Source organism: Ranitomeya variabilis, chromosome 1, assembly GCF_051348905.1.
Source record: "Ranitomeya variabilis isolate aRanVar5 chromosome 1, aRanVar5.hap1, whole genome shotgun sequence".
NCBI classification, from domain to species: domain Eukaryota; kingdom Metazoa; phylum Chordata; class Amphibia; order Anura; family Dendrobatidae; genus Ranitomeya; species Ranitomeya variabilis.
The window spans coordinates 568,620,924-568,632,807 of NC_135232.1; the positions used below are offsets into that span (position 1 = coordinate 568,620,924).

An 11,884-nucleotide genomic window follows, 5' to 3' on the forward strand; every position below is an offset into this window, starting at 1 on the left:
CAGTATTAGATTGAATAGACAGGGTGGACAGTAGTGTGAGTAGCCTTTTCTTATCTTCTTACTTCTACACTTCTGGTATCTCCAGTATTAGATAAGACGGACGGTAGTGTGAGCAACCTCTTACCTCAGCCCCTCTGGTATCTCCAGTATTAGATCAGATAGACAGGTTGGACAGCAGTGTGAGCAGCCTTTTCTTACCTCAGCACCTTTGGTATCTCCAGTATCAGATCAGATAGACAGCATGGACAGTAGTGTGAGCAGCCTCTTCTTACCTCAGCATCCCTGGTTTCTCCAGTATTAGATCAGATAGACAAGGTGGAAACAGTGTGAGCAGCCTCTTTTCCTCACTCCTGGTATCTCCAGTATCAGATAAGATAGGGTGGACAGCAGTGTGAGCTGCCTCTTCTGACCACAGCACTTCTGGTACCTCCAGTATCAGATAAGATAGACAGAGTGGACAGCAGTTTGAGCAGCCTCTTCTGACCGCAGAACTCCTAGTATCTCCAGTATTAGATCAGATAGACAGGGTGGACAGCAGTGTGAGGGGCCTTTTCTTACCTCAGCACCTCCAGTATCTCCAGTATTAGATCAGATAGACAGCATAGACAGTAGTGTGAGCAGCCTCTTCTTACCTCAGCACCCCTGGTTTCTTTAGTATTAGATCAGATAGACAAGGTTGACAGCAGTGTGAGCAGCCTCTCGTTACTTCAGCACTCCTGGTATCTCCAATATCAGATCATATAGATATGGTGGACAGCAGTATGAGCAACATCTTCTTACCTCAGCACTCCTGGTATCTCCAGTATTAGATTGGATATACAGGGTGGACAGCAGTTTGGGCAGATTCTACTTACCTCAGCACCCCTGGTATCTCCAGTATTAGATCAGATAGACTGGGTGGACAGCAGTGTGAGCAGCCTCTTTTTGCCTCAGCACTCCTGGTATCTCCAGTATCAGATAAGTGGTCTGTCTCTAGAAGGAAGTCTCTAAAAGGATAACATCAGAAATATGCCAGAAAAATTACCCCCTACTATAGATGCTTCATTATTATTACTATTCTTCGTTATTGCTATCAATCTGACAATCGATCTGCTTCATCCTCAGGTATGTCCGCTGGCTGCAACCCCAATCCCATCACCATCACCCAACTTTCCTGATCTTCCTCACCCTGCTATTCCTGGTATGTCCGCTGGCTGCAACCCCAATCCCATCACCATCATCCAACTTTCCTGAACTTCCTCACCCTGCTATTCCTGGTATGTCCGCTGGCTGCAACCCCAATCCCATCACCCAACTTTCCTGATCTTCCTGACCCTGCTATTCTTGTAATATCCGCTGGCTGCAACCCCAATCCCATCACCATCACCCAACCTGCTATTCCTGGTATGTCCACTGGCTGCAATACCATCACCATCACTCAACTTTCCTGATCTTCCTCACCCTGCTATTCCTGGTATGTCCGCTGGCTGTTACTTTTTTTTTTTTTTTTTTTTCCCTGCATGTTTTCTCATTTTAATTCCTTGATGCCAATACACAGTTGGCTTTATCTTTCCATTTGGATCTATTTCCCCTTGCATTTTCCCTTCTGACTTCTAATTAATACCTTGCTGTGTCTGTGACCAGTCTACCTGCTGCCCCTCACTCCTGATCACACCTGTTCTATTTCATGTGCACTTAGCTTGTTATAAATTCAGAGACACAGGTCTGTCTGGACCGTGCTCTGTCTCTAGAAGGATGTCTCTAAAAGGATAACATCAGAAATATGCCAGAAATGAGCCAGAAGTGTACAGAAGGTAAGACTAACCACTGTTAATAAATGTACTAAACTTCTTTCCCTTTCCACCACACTCTCATCATACTGACATGTGCTCTAACAGTTTTGGCTCCATTACTCCTCAGTCTTCTCTATTGCCAAACCCCAGCACCCTCTAACCAAGTAATAATCTCTCCTTCCCTCTTGCCTCCCCACCTGACCTCTGCTGACCTGCTACTCAACCTCAGATCTCTCCTAATAAAACAAAACAATCCGCTCACTCTCCTCCCACTTGCTCTGTCACTCTCTACTTGTCCTCACTGCTGGCGACATATTTCCCAATCCTGGACCCCCACAGCACATACCTCCCATTACTACCTCCTATCGCTCCCAACCCAATATAAACACCCGAAATTTTGCCCACCTCAAATCCATGCCCATGACGCCCACCCCCCTGCACACTCTCTCTGGATCACTATGGAATGCCCGCTCCATCTGCAATAAACACCACATGATTCACGACCTCTTTACCTTTCGTAATCTTTTCTTTCTGGGCATCACCAAAACATGGCTGAAATCCTCTGACACAGCCTCCCCTGCTGCACTGTGTTACTGTGGCCTCCACTTCACCCACACTCATCTCCCTGGCAACAAACATGGTGAATGAGTGGGCCTTCTTTCTTCCAACTGTACCTTTAACCCAATCCCACCTCTACCCTCCCTTATCCTCCCTTTTGAAGTCCACTCTGTCCACATCTACTCCCCCTACAACCTCCAAATGGCTGTCATATACCGACCTCCAGGTCTGACCACTGCCTTTATTGACCAATTCTCCACCTGGCTCCTTCACTGTCTCTCTGCTGACATTCCCACCATCATCATGGGAGACTTCAACATCCCCATTAGCACCCACCAGTCAGCAGCCTCCAAACTCCTGTCCCTTACTTCATCTTTTGGACTTACTCAGTGGTCCTCCTCAGCCACCCACACAGACAGACACACATTAGACCTGGTCTTCACCCATTTCTTCTCCCTAGCTAACTTCACAACCTCCCCTCTCCCTCTTTCTGACCACCATCTACTCACTTTCTCATCCCTGTCCTCCTCACCTGTCACCCATGTCCAGCAACATGCACACCCATGCAGGAACCCCGCACACCTAGACACCCACACACTCTCTGACTATCCTACCACTAGCATCCATATCCTCACTCCACGACACAGACAGTGCCACTGCTTTCTACAATGCCACTCTTGCATCAGCTATTGACACGGTCACCCCTGTCATGCATAGCAGAGTTCGACAAATCATTAGACAACCCTGGCACAATAACATCACTAAAAAGCTTCGGCAAGTATCCAGAATTACAGAACGGTGTTGGAAGAAAACGCATTTGCAAGATGATTTCATTGCACTCAAACAAGCAACACTCGCACTCAAATCAGCTCTTACCTCTGCTAAACAGGCCTATTTTACATCCCTCATATCATCTTTATCCCACAACCCCAAAGTTCAACATTTTTAACTCCCTCCTCCACCCACCACTGCCCCCTCCGAGTTCCCTATTCGTTGCCGAGGACTTTGCCACGCACTTCAAAAATAAGATAGACCAAACAAGGCAAGTCTTTGTTGTCAAACCACCACAACCCCTTTGTATACCAGACCAATGCCCAAACCCCATAACTTCCCTCTCCAAAATCACTGAAGGGGAGCTTGCTCATCTTCTCTCCAAATCACACCTCACCACTTGTGCACTAGACTCCATCCCACCTCCTCCCCAACTTCACCACCACACTAATCCCATCCCTAACCTATCTGTTCAACATAACACTAACTTCTGGTACCTTTCCCACTGCTTTCAAACATGCCACAATCACCCCTATCCTCAAAAAGCCATTCCTTGACCCAAGCGCTATGTCCAGCTATCGCCCCATATTTTTGCTCCCATTTGCTTCCAAACTCCTTGAGCTGTCCATGCTGAGCTTTCCTCTCACTTTGCATCTAACTCTTCTACAATCCGGCTTCCGTCCCCACCATTCCGCTGAGACTGCCCTGACCAAAATTACTATCGACCTACTTACAGCCAATGCTAACAGACAATTATCTATACTCCTCATTCTAGACCTGTCCTCTGCCTTCGACATAGTTAACCACTGCCTCCTAATACAGATTCTCTTTTCCTTTGGTGTCAAAAACCTTGCCCTATCTTGGATCTCAAACCTTGCCAACTGCACATTTAGCGTTTCCTACTCCCATACTACCTCTTCATCTCGCCCCCTCTCTGTTGGTGTCCCTCAAGGCTCTGTCCTAGGGCCCTTACTCTTCTCAATCTATACACTCGGCCTGGGACAACTCATAAGGTCCTATGGCTTCCAGTTCCATCTATATGCTGATGACACTCAGATCTACTTCTCTGGCCCATATGTCACCTTTCTGGTCTCCAGAATCCCAGAGTGTCTATCAGCTATATCCTCCTTTTTCTCTCGCTTCCTCAAGCTCAATGTGAACAAATCTGAACTAATTATCTTTGCTCCATATCGCATATCTTCCCTACCTGATCTATCAGAATAAATTAAATCAAACTTTCCCCTGTCCCCAAAATCCGCTGCCTTGGAGTAAACCTTGACTCTGCCCTGTCCTTCAAACCAAACATCCAAGCTCTCGCCACCTCCTGTCGCCTCCAGCTCAAAAATATTTCCATAATCCGTCCTTTCCTCAACCCTTACTCTACCAAAATGCTTGTGCATGCCCTAATCATCTCCCGCCTCGACTACTGCAACATCCTCCTCTGTGGCCTACCTTCTAACACTCGCACCTCTCCAGTCCGTCCTTAACTCTGCTGCCCGACTAATTAATCTCACTCCTGCTTACCCTCTTTGCAAATCCCTTCACTGGCTCTCAATTTCCCAGCGTTTCAAGTTTAAACTACTAACACTGACCTACAAAGCTATCCATAACCTTTCTCCTCCGTATATTTCCAAACTAATCTCTCACTATCTTCCCTCACGTAATCTCCGTTCCTCCCAAGACCTCCTTGTCGTCTCCACGCTTATTCGCTCCAATCGCTTCCAAGACTTCTCCCGAATATCCCCCATCCTCTGGAATTCTGTGCCCCAACATGTCCAGTTATCTACCACATTTGGATCCTTCAAAAGAAACCTGAAAACCCAACTCTTCAAAGAAGCTTACAGCCTGTAATGACCACACGGCCACGTCAACACCATCAGAGCTACTGCAACCCTCGACCTACTGTCTCCTCCATAATCCTGTAAAATGTAAGCCCGCAAGGGCTGGGTCCTCTTCCCTCTGAACCAGTCTGTCATTGTTAGTTTTGTTTACTGTAAGTGATATTTGTATTTTGATGTAACCCCTTCTCATGTATAGCACCATGGAATTAATGGTGCTATATAAATTAATAATAAGACAGGGTGGACAGCAGTGTCAGCTGCCTCTTCTGACCACAGCACTCCTGGTATCTCCAGTATTAGATTGGATAGACAGGGTGGACAGCAATGTGTGCAGCCTCTTTTTCCTCAACACTCCTCGTATCTCCAGTATCAGATAAGATAGGGTGGACAGCAATGTAAGCTGCCTCTTCTAAGGGAACCGTCTCACAAAACGATTTACCAACGATCACGACCAGCGATACGACCTGGCCGTGATCGTTGGTAAGTCGTTGTGTGGTCGCTGGGGAGCTGTCACACAGACAGCTCTCCAGCGACTAACGATGCCGAGGTCCCCGGGTAACCAGGGTAAACATCGGGTTACTAAGCGCAGGGCCGCGCTTAGTAACCCGATGTTTACCCTGGTTACCAAAAAAAACAAACTACATACTCACATTCCGGTGTCCGTCAGGATCTCTTGCCGTCTGCTTCCCGAACTGACTGACTGCCGGCCGTAAAGTAAAAGCAGAGCACAGCAGTGACGTCGCCACTGTGCTCTGCTTTCACTTTACGGCCGGCAGTCAGTCAGTGTGGGAAGCAGACGGCAAGGGACCTGACGGACACCGGAATGTGAGTATGTACTGTTTGTTTTTTTTGGTAACCAGGGTAAACATCGGGTTACTAAGCGCGGCCCTGCGCTTAGTAACCCGATGTTTACCCTGGTTACAAGCGAACGCATCGTTGGATCGGTGTCACACACACCGATCCAGCGATGACAGCGGGAGATCCAGCGACGAAAGAAAGTTCCAAACGATCTGCTACGACGTACGATTCTCAGCAGGGTCCCTGATCGCTGCTGCGTGTCAGACACAGCGATATCGTATGGATATCGCTGGAACATCACGGATCGTGCCGTCGTAGCGACAAAAGTGGCACTGTGAGACGGTACCCTTACCTCAGCACTCCTGGTATCTCCAGTATTATATCTGATAGAGGGCAAAGAGGAAAATCCAGCACCAGGCGATTTCCATAAAAATACAGATTTAGTCTTTTTAATTAATCCATTGCTTGTAAAAAGTTAAAGACATGTGTAATGACACGTATATTTTTACCTTTTTTCATGCAATGGTTTAAAAAAAATAAAAAGACTAAATTTGTATTTTTATGGAAATCACGTGGTGCTGGATTTTCTTCTTTGCCTGCATTTACAAGTGGACTCCAACCACATTGAACCTGGCACCCGTGGTCCTGTGATACTCTGGTGAGCACTGAGAAAATCTTGTTTCCCCCTTTTCCCAAGTTAATTTATTAGATCTGATAGACAGGGTGGTGAGCAGTGTGAGCAGCCTCTTCTTACGGCCGGGATCACACATGCGAGAAACACGTCCGTACCTCGCATGTGAAAACCAAGCTCTGGCCCCGGCACTTGGGAGCGGAGCGTTCAGCTCCATGTGTTCCTATGCGGCCGCACGCTCCGCTCCACAGTGCCGGCGCCAGAGCTTGGGTTTCACATGCGAGACACGGACGTGTTTCTCGCATGTGTGATCCCGGCCTACCTCAGCACCTCTGATATCTCCAGCATTAGATCAGATAGACAGGGTGGACCGCAGTGTGAGCAGCCTCTTCTTACCTCAGCACCCCTGGTATCTCCAGTATTAGAATAACCACTGGGAACACATCTTCAATCATGTGAAGGGAGAGGGAGTGGAGATTTCTTCTGTACATGCTCAGAGGCATTGGTCCTTTTGACATTTAGATAGATTTCTGTAAGAATAAGTCATTGAACATTTTAATTCTCTTGCAATTAATTACCTCTTTCAACAAAGTGAGTGTGATTTGCTAATTAAAGGTATTTAGGAATTTATCTATAATTACATTTCCTTTAGTTTTTTTTTCTGTGCTGAAGTTTACTTCTCTCACATCTTCTGTCTCATCTAAAAACCTTGCATATTCTATAGTCTAGAAGGCTTTAAAAATGGTCAGGATTGGATTGGATCGGTATGACCGCTCTACCAGCCACAGTTCATATTATTGTTCAGCTAAGTAAATTTTGGGGTGACATCATCCTGTTCTTTCTTGATGTGAAAGCCCTGGCATGGGTTAAACACAGCAGGTGTGTCTAGCCGTCTACAGGCAGTATTTGCATTGTTTCCAACAGTGGTTTCTACTCACAATATGTCTACTGTCTCACCTATAGACCTTTCACATGCAGTTATCACGGATGCTTCTGTAGAAGTGGTGAGAAAATCATACAGAGCCAACAGGTTAATTATTTTGTCAATGACTATTTTTGCTATTACCCAACTGAGTTAATTTTCTGGCAATACCTTCTCTCTTGGTGTGAATGGGTTAAGCACAACACTGGACGCAGATGTCCAGTTGTACAGAAGAGCAATTTGCATCATTCACAAATTTACTTTTACTCACGAATTGACTATGGTTTTACCTATGGACCGTCATGGGTGTTTCTGTAAAAGTGGTGAGAGAATAAGGCAAAACCAATAGTTTAATTATTCTGCCAATGACTAATCATGCCCAATTGGGTTATTTTTCTGGTAATACCCTATTTCTTGGTCTGAATGTCCTTTTCGCTCTTGGCATGTCTATTGTCTGACCTTACATTCAGTCATTAAATAAAAATGCTTCAATGAAAGTGGACGAAGAACCAGGCTGACTAAGTCAATATAACGATCAGTGGTTTGCAGGGACACTGGCTTACTTACCACCCCTACTCTGAGGCGTGGATCCCTGGCGTGCCCCAGCTTCCTACTGTGGTGTGAGTTGCAGTTCCCAGCGACGCGCCTAGTGCATTCACGCGCTCCTCTGCTCTTAAAGGGACAGTGTGCGCGTATTGCTAAATGCCCTCAGCCTATTGCTGAGAGGCAGTTAGCATAATATGTAAATAATATGTAAACCTGCTGGATTGCTCTCAGTTAATTGCTGGAAGTCATCCTGTATAAAAGACTCAGTCTCCCTTAGGGAGTCGCCAAGCAACGAGTTTAGTCATTAGGTAGTGTGGTGTTCTACCAGTGCAGTTGTGAGGTCTTCTGCTCTTGTTGCAACCTGTGTCCTGAACCCGAATCCCTGGTCCTGGTGCAGCCAGTGTCTGAACGTTATCCTTTGGTTCCAATGTGGCCAGTCCTGTTCCTGAAGTCCCTTGGTCCCTGTGCAGCCAGTGGCTGAACATTGTCACTGATCCCGATGTTGCAAGTCCTGTTCCCGAAGTCCCCTTGTCCCAATGCATCCAGCGCTTGAACATTGTCCCCTAGTTCTGGTGCGACCAGTCCTGAATCTGAAGTTTCCTGGTTACAGTGCCACCAGTATCCTGTTCCCAAAGTCTCCTGGTCCCAGTGTGGGCAACACCTGTACATTGTCCCTCGATCTGTGTGCTGCCAGTCCCTGACCTAAAATCCTAGATCAGTGCGTCTGAACATGCCACTAGTCTGCATGAGAGAACCTGACCCATGGGATCAGCAGCTGCAGTATCGTGATCTGCCCAGGAGTGGTACCTGGTGGCTACCTGCAGCCCAGACTGTTTATACCATCAAGAGCTCCAGTGAACACCAGGTAGCCACTTAGCCACGCCCCTTCCTGAGAAAGTACAGTGCTGTGACACAGTGGGTCCACAAATCCCCGTGCGTCACCGTTGGGCGTAACCATCTGTTCTGCTAATAAGTATTTGTCCCATTGCTCAGTCGGGCATGGGTGAAGCACATCCAGGCTGTCAGGTGTCCAGTATTTCAATCTTTCACAAGTCACTTTTCACTTGTGGCATATCAACTATCTAGCCCAAAATTTAGACTTTAAGGTTGTTGTCACAATACTGTAGCAATGTTATAATGTGAGATTAGTCTAGAAAGTACCATGTCACACACATGCTGCAGATTTGACTCCCCTTCCAGCTTCCTCTGCATTCGTTGGTATAGACACAAAGCCCTATGACAATGCACTGTGTAACTTGAACCTAGTGTCTGAGCAGGGTGTGGCTTTAAACTGCAGGTGACCAATCCTGCAAAGCCACCCGTTGTCCCTCCCATCTCACTCAGGAATGCCTTTGTCTCCAGACTCTAAGGGTACCGTTACGCTAAACGACTTACCAACGATCACGACCAGCGATACGACCTGGCCGTGATCGTTGGTAAGTCGTTGTGTGGTCGCTGGGGAGCTGTCACACAGACAGCTCTCTCCAGCGACCAACGATCAGGGGAACGACAGGGGAAGACAGTTTCAACGATGCCGAAGTCCCCGGGTAACCAGGGTAAACATTGGGTTACTAAGTGCAGGGCCGCGCTTAGTAACCCGATATTTACCCTGGTTACCATTGTAAAAGTTAAAAAAAAAAAAAACACTACATACTCACATTCCGATGTCTGTCACGTCCCCCGCCGTCAGCTTCCCGCACTGACTGTGTCACCACTGTGCTCTGCTTTACGGCCGGCGCTGACAGTCAGTGCAGGGAAGCTGACGGCGGGGGACGTGACAGACATCGGAATGTGAGTATGTAGTGTTTTTTTTTTTTACTTTTACAATGGTAACCAGGGTAAATATCGGGTTACTAAGCGCGGCCCTGCGCTTAGTAACCTGATATTTACCCTGGTTACAAGTGAACACATCGCTGGATCGGCGTCACACACGCCAATCAAGCTATGACAGCGGGTGATCAGCGACCAAAAAAAGGTCCTGATCATTCCCTACGACCAACGATCTCCTAGCAGGGGCCTGATCGTTGGTCGCTGTCACACATAACGAGATCGTTAAGCGGGATCGTTGCTACGTCACCAAAAGCGTGACGTTGCAACAATATCGTTAACGAAATCGTTATGTGTGAAGGTACCTTAAGAACTTAAAGTACCAAGATCAGTGCATATAATTAACCAGCCCTTTAGTGATGACACAAGCGCAGAAGTATAAGTCACTATACTCTTAGCCCAGCCTCAAGTCTTGGCCCAGGAATCAGCTAACAACAGCTCTTCAAGCTGTTTCCATTGCACCTGGATGTATCTCCTGAGCACACGGCCGCCATGCTGATATGATATGATCTAACGACCTGTAAGTGTGTTTTTCTTCCGTTAATCCTATTTTATTTTATAATCTGTAATGTATATACGAATTGTCTCCTTTCTAATATATTTTTATACTTTGTAAACACTGCCTAATTTTTAATGGAGTAAAATATTTAATTGCTAGCTTGTCTCTTCTGCTCTATAATGAACTGTGTCCTCTGAAGTGAATTGTGCTACTGATTTGGGTTGGCTTCAGACCCGTTAATCGGAGCTGGTGGCAGCATACTTTGTCCTGTGGAATTGGGAGTCTTTATAGTGATGGCAGCGTTTATAATTATTGTTCCTTAAATAAACCAGAGAAAAACGGAGCACAAGTCCCATTTAGTAAACAGGATAAAAAATACACGTTTTTATTTATGGAAAAATATATTTAACAACAATTATTCAAGGAATACAATAATACAGCAAGGGAACAATGCGGGAACACTGAAAAAAGTCCTCACAGCGGTGACTCCCTAATGGCACACTAGAACCATCTCATCAGTAAAGTGCTTATTAGTGCATACTAAATGAAGACAGAACAATTGAAACAAAAAGTATACTACCAGTCAGAATGTGTCTAAACCCCAGTGGGGACCTGTTATGCCCAGGGGGGGGGGGGGGGATCACCGCCGCAGCCCCAACGCGCGTTTCGCGTCTGCCCCCTGACGAAGCCGACGCGAAACGCGCGTTGGGGCTGCGGCGGTGATCCCCCCCCCCCCCCCGGCACCAGATTGATGGGTAAGGACTATTGAATCAATGCTAGTCGAGTATGCTGATTGGGCATAACAGGTCCCCACTGGGGTTTAGACACATTCTGACTGGTAGTATACTTTTTGTTTCAATTGTTCTGTCTTCATTTAGTATGCACTAATAAGCACTTTACTGATGAGATGGTTCTAGTGTGCCATTAGGGAGTCACCGCTGTGAGGACTTTTTTTCAGTGTTCCCGCATTGTTCCCTTGCTGTATTATTGTATTCCTTGAATAATTGTTGTTAAATATATTTTTCCATAAATAAAAACGTGTATTTTTTATCCTGTTTACTAAATGGGACTTGTGCTCCGTTTTTCTCTGGTTTATTTAATGTGCTTTGGGAGTGTCCTTTATTGGCTACATGAATTTTATATGTGGCTAATTCTCTAACAACATACGATTAGTATGTGTGAGGGAGTTAAAGTAATTTTGTCCATTGTGGGATGTCTTTATTATAATTATTGTTCCTGCCTGAGTGGGAGTAGTTATATTGCCCTCGCTGCATCGTGCCCAATAGCCAGTACATAGCAGGCAGCCTTTCTGGCGACTAATTACTCTATGTGCAGTACCTAATCTGACCTGAAGGTAAGGGGGCAACAGAGGGCTGCAAGTTCCAAACCAGAACTGGGAAGTGGGATATAGATAAATCCCCTTCAGAGGGAACCAGGGGCAATCAAACAACATTGGATTGAGTAGTGGGGACGATAAAGATATCCTCCCCGGGATCCCTGACATACTGCTGGGATCCATGCCATAGTGTTGGCAGCACGGTGTGAACCGTGACAGTTGCATTTGTGACATTCAAGACAGAATGAGTCAACACGTCCGGCGTGTTAACAGCAAGAGGTTTGACATTTGCTCTTCTGACTTGAGTTAGTTTTTGGGCATTGCATTTTCTAGATGTGAGTGCCTTGGTATGGGTTAAACACAACAAGGCTATAAAGTGTCCA

At 46.3% G+C, this 11,884-nt stretch overlaps 1 protein-coding gene across 1 annotated transcript in view; it reads left to right on the top strand.

Annotated features, from left to right (window-relative positions):
* LOC143768707 (uncharacterized) overlaps positions 1-5,512 on the top strand; it is a 68,397-nt gene extending 62,885 nt beyond the window's left edge. Inside the window, exon 6 of the mRNA XM_077257363.1 lies at positions 1,105-5,512. The gene's annotated coding sequence lies outside the window, so the exon portion shown is untranslated. The remainder of the gene's footprint in view (positions 1-1,104) is intronic.
* Positions 5,513-11,884: the final 6,372 nt, after the last annotated feature.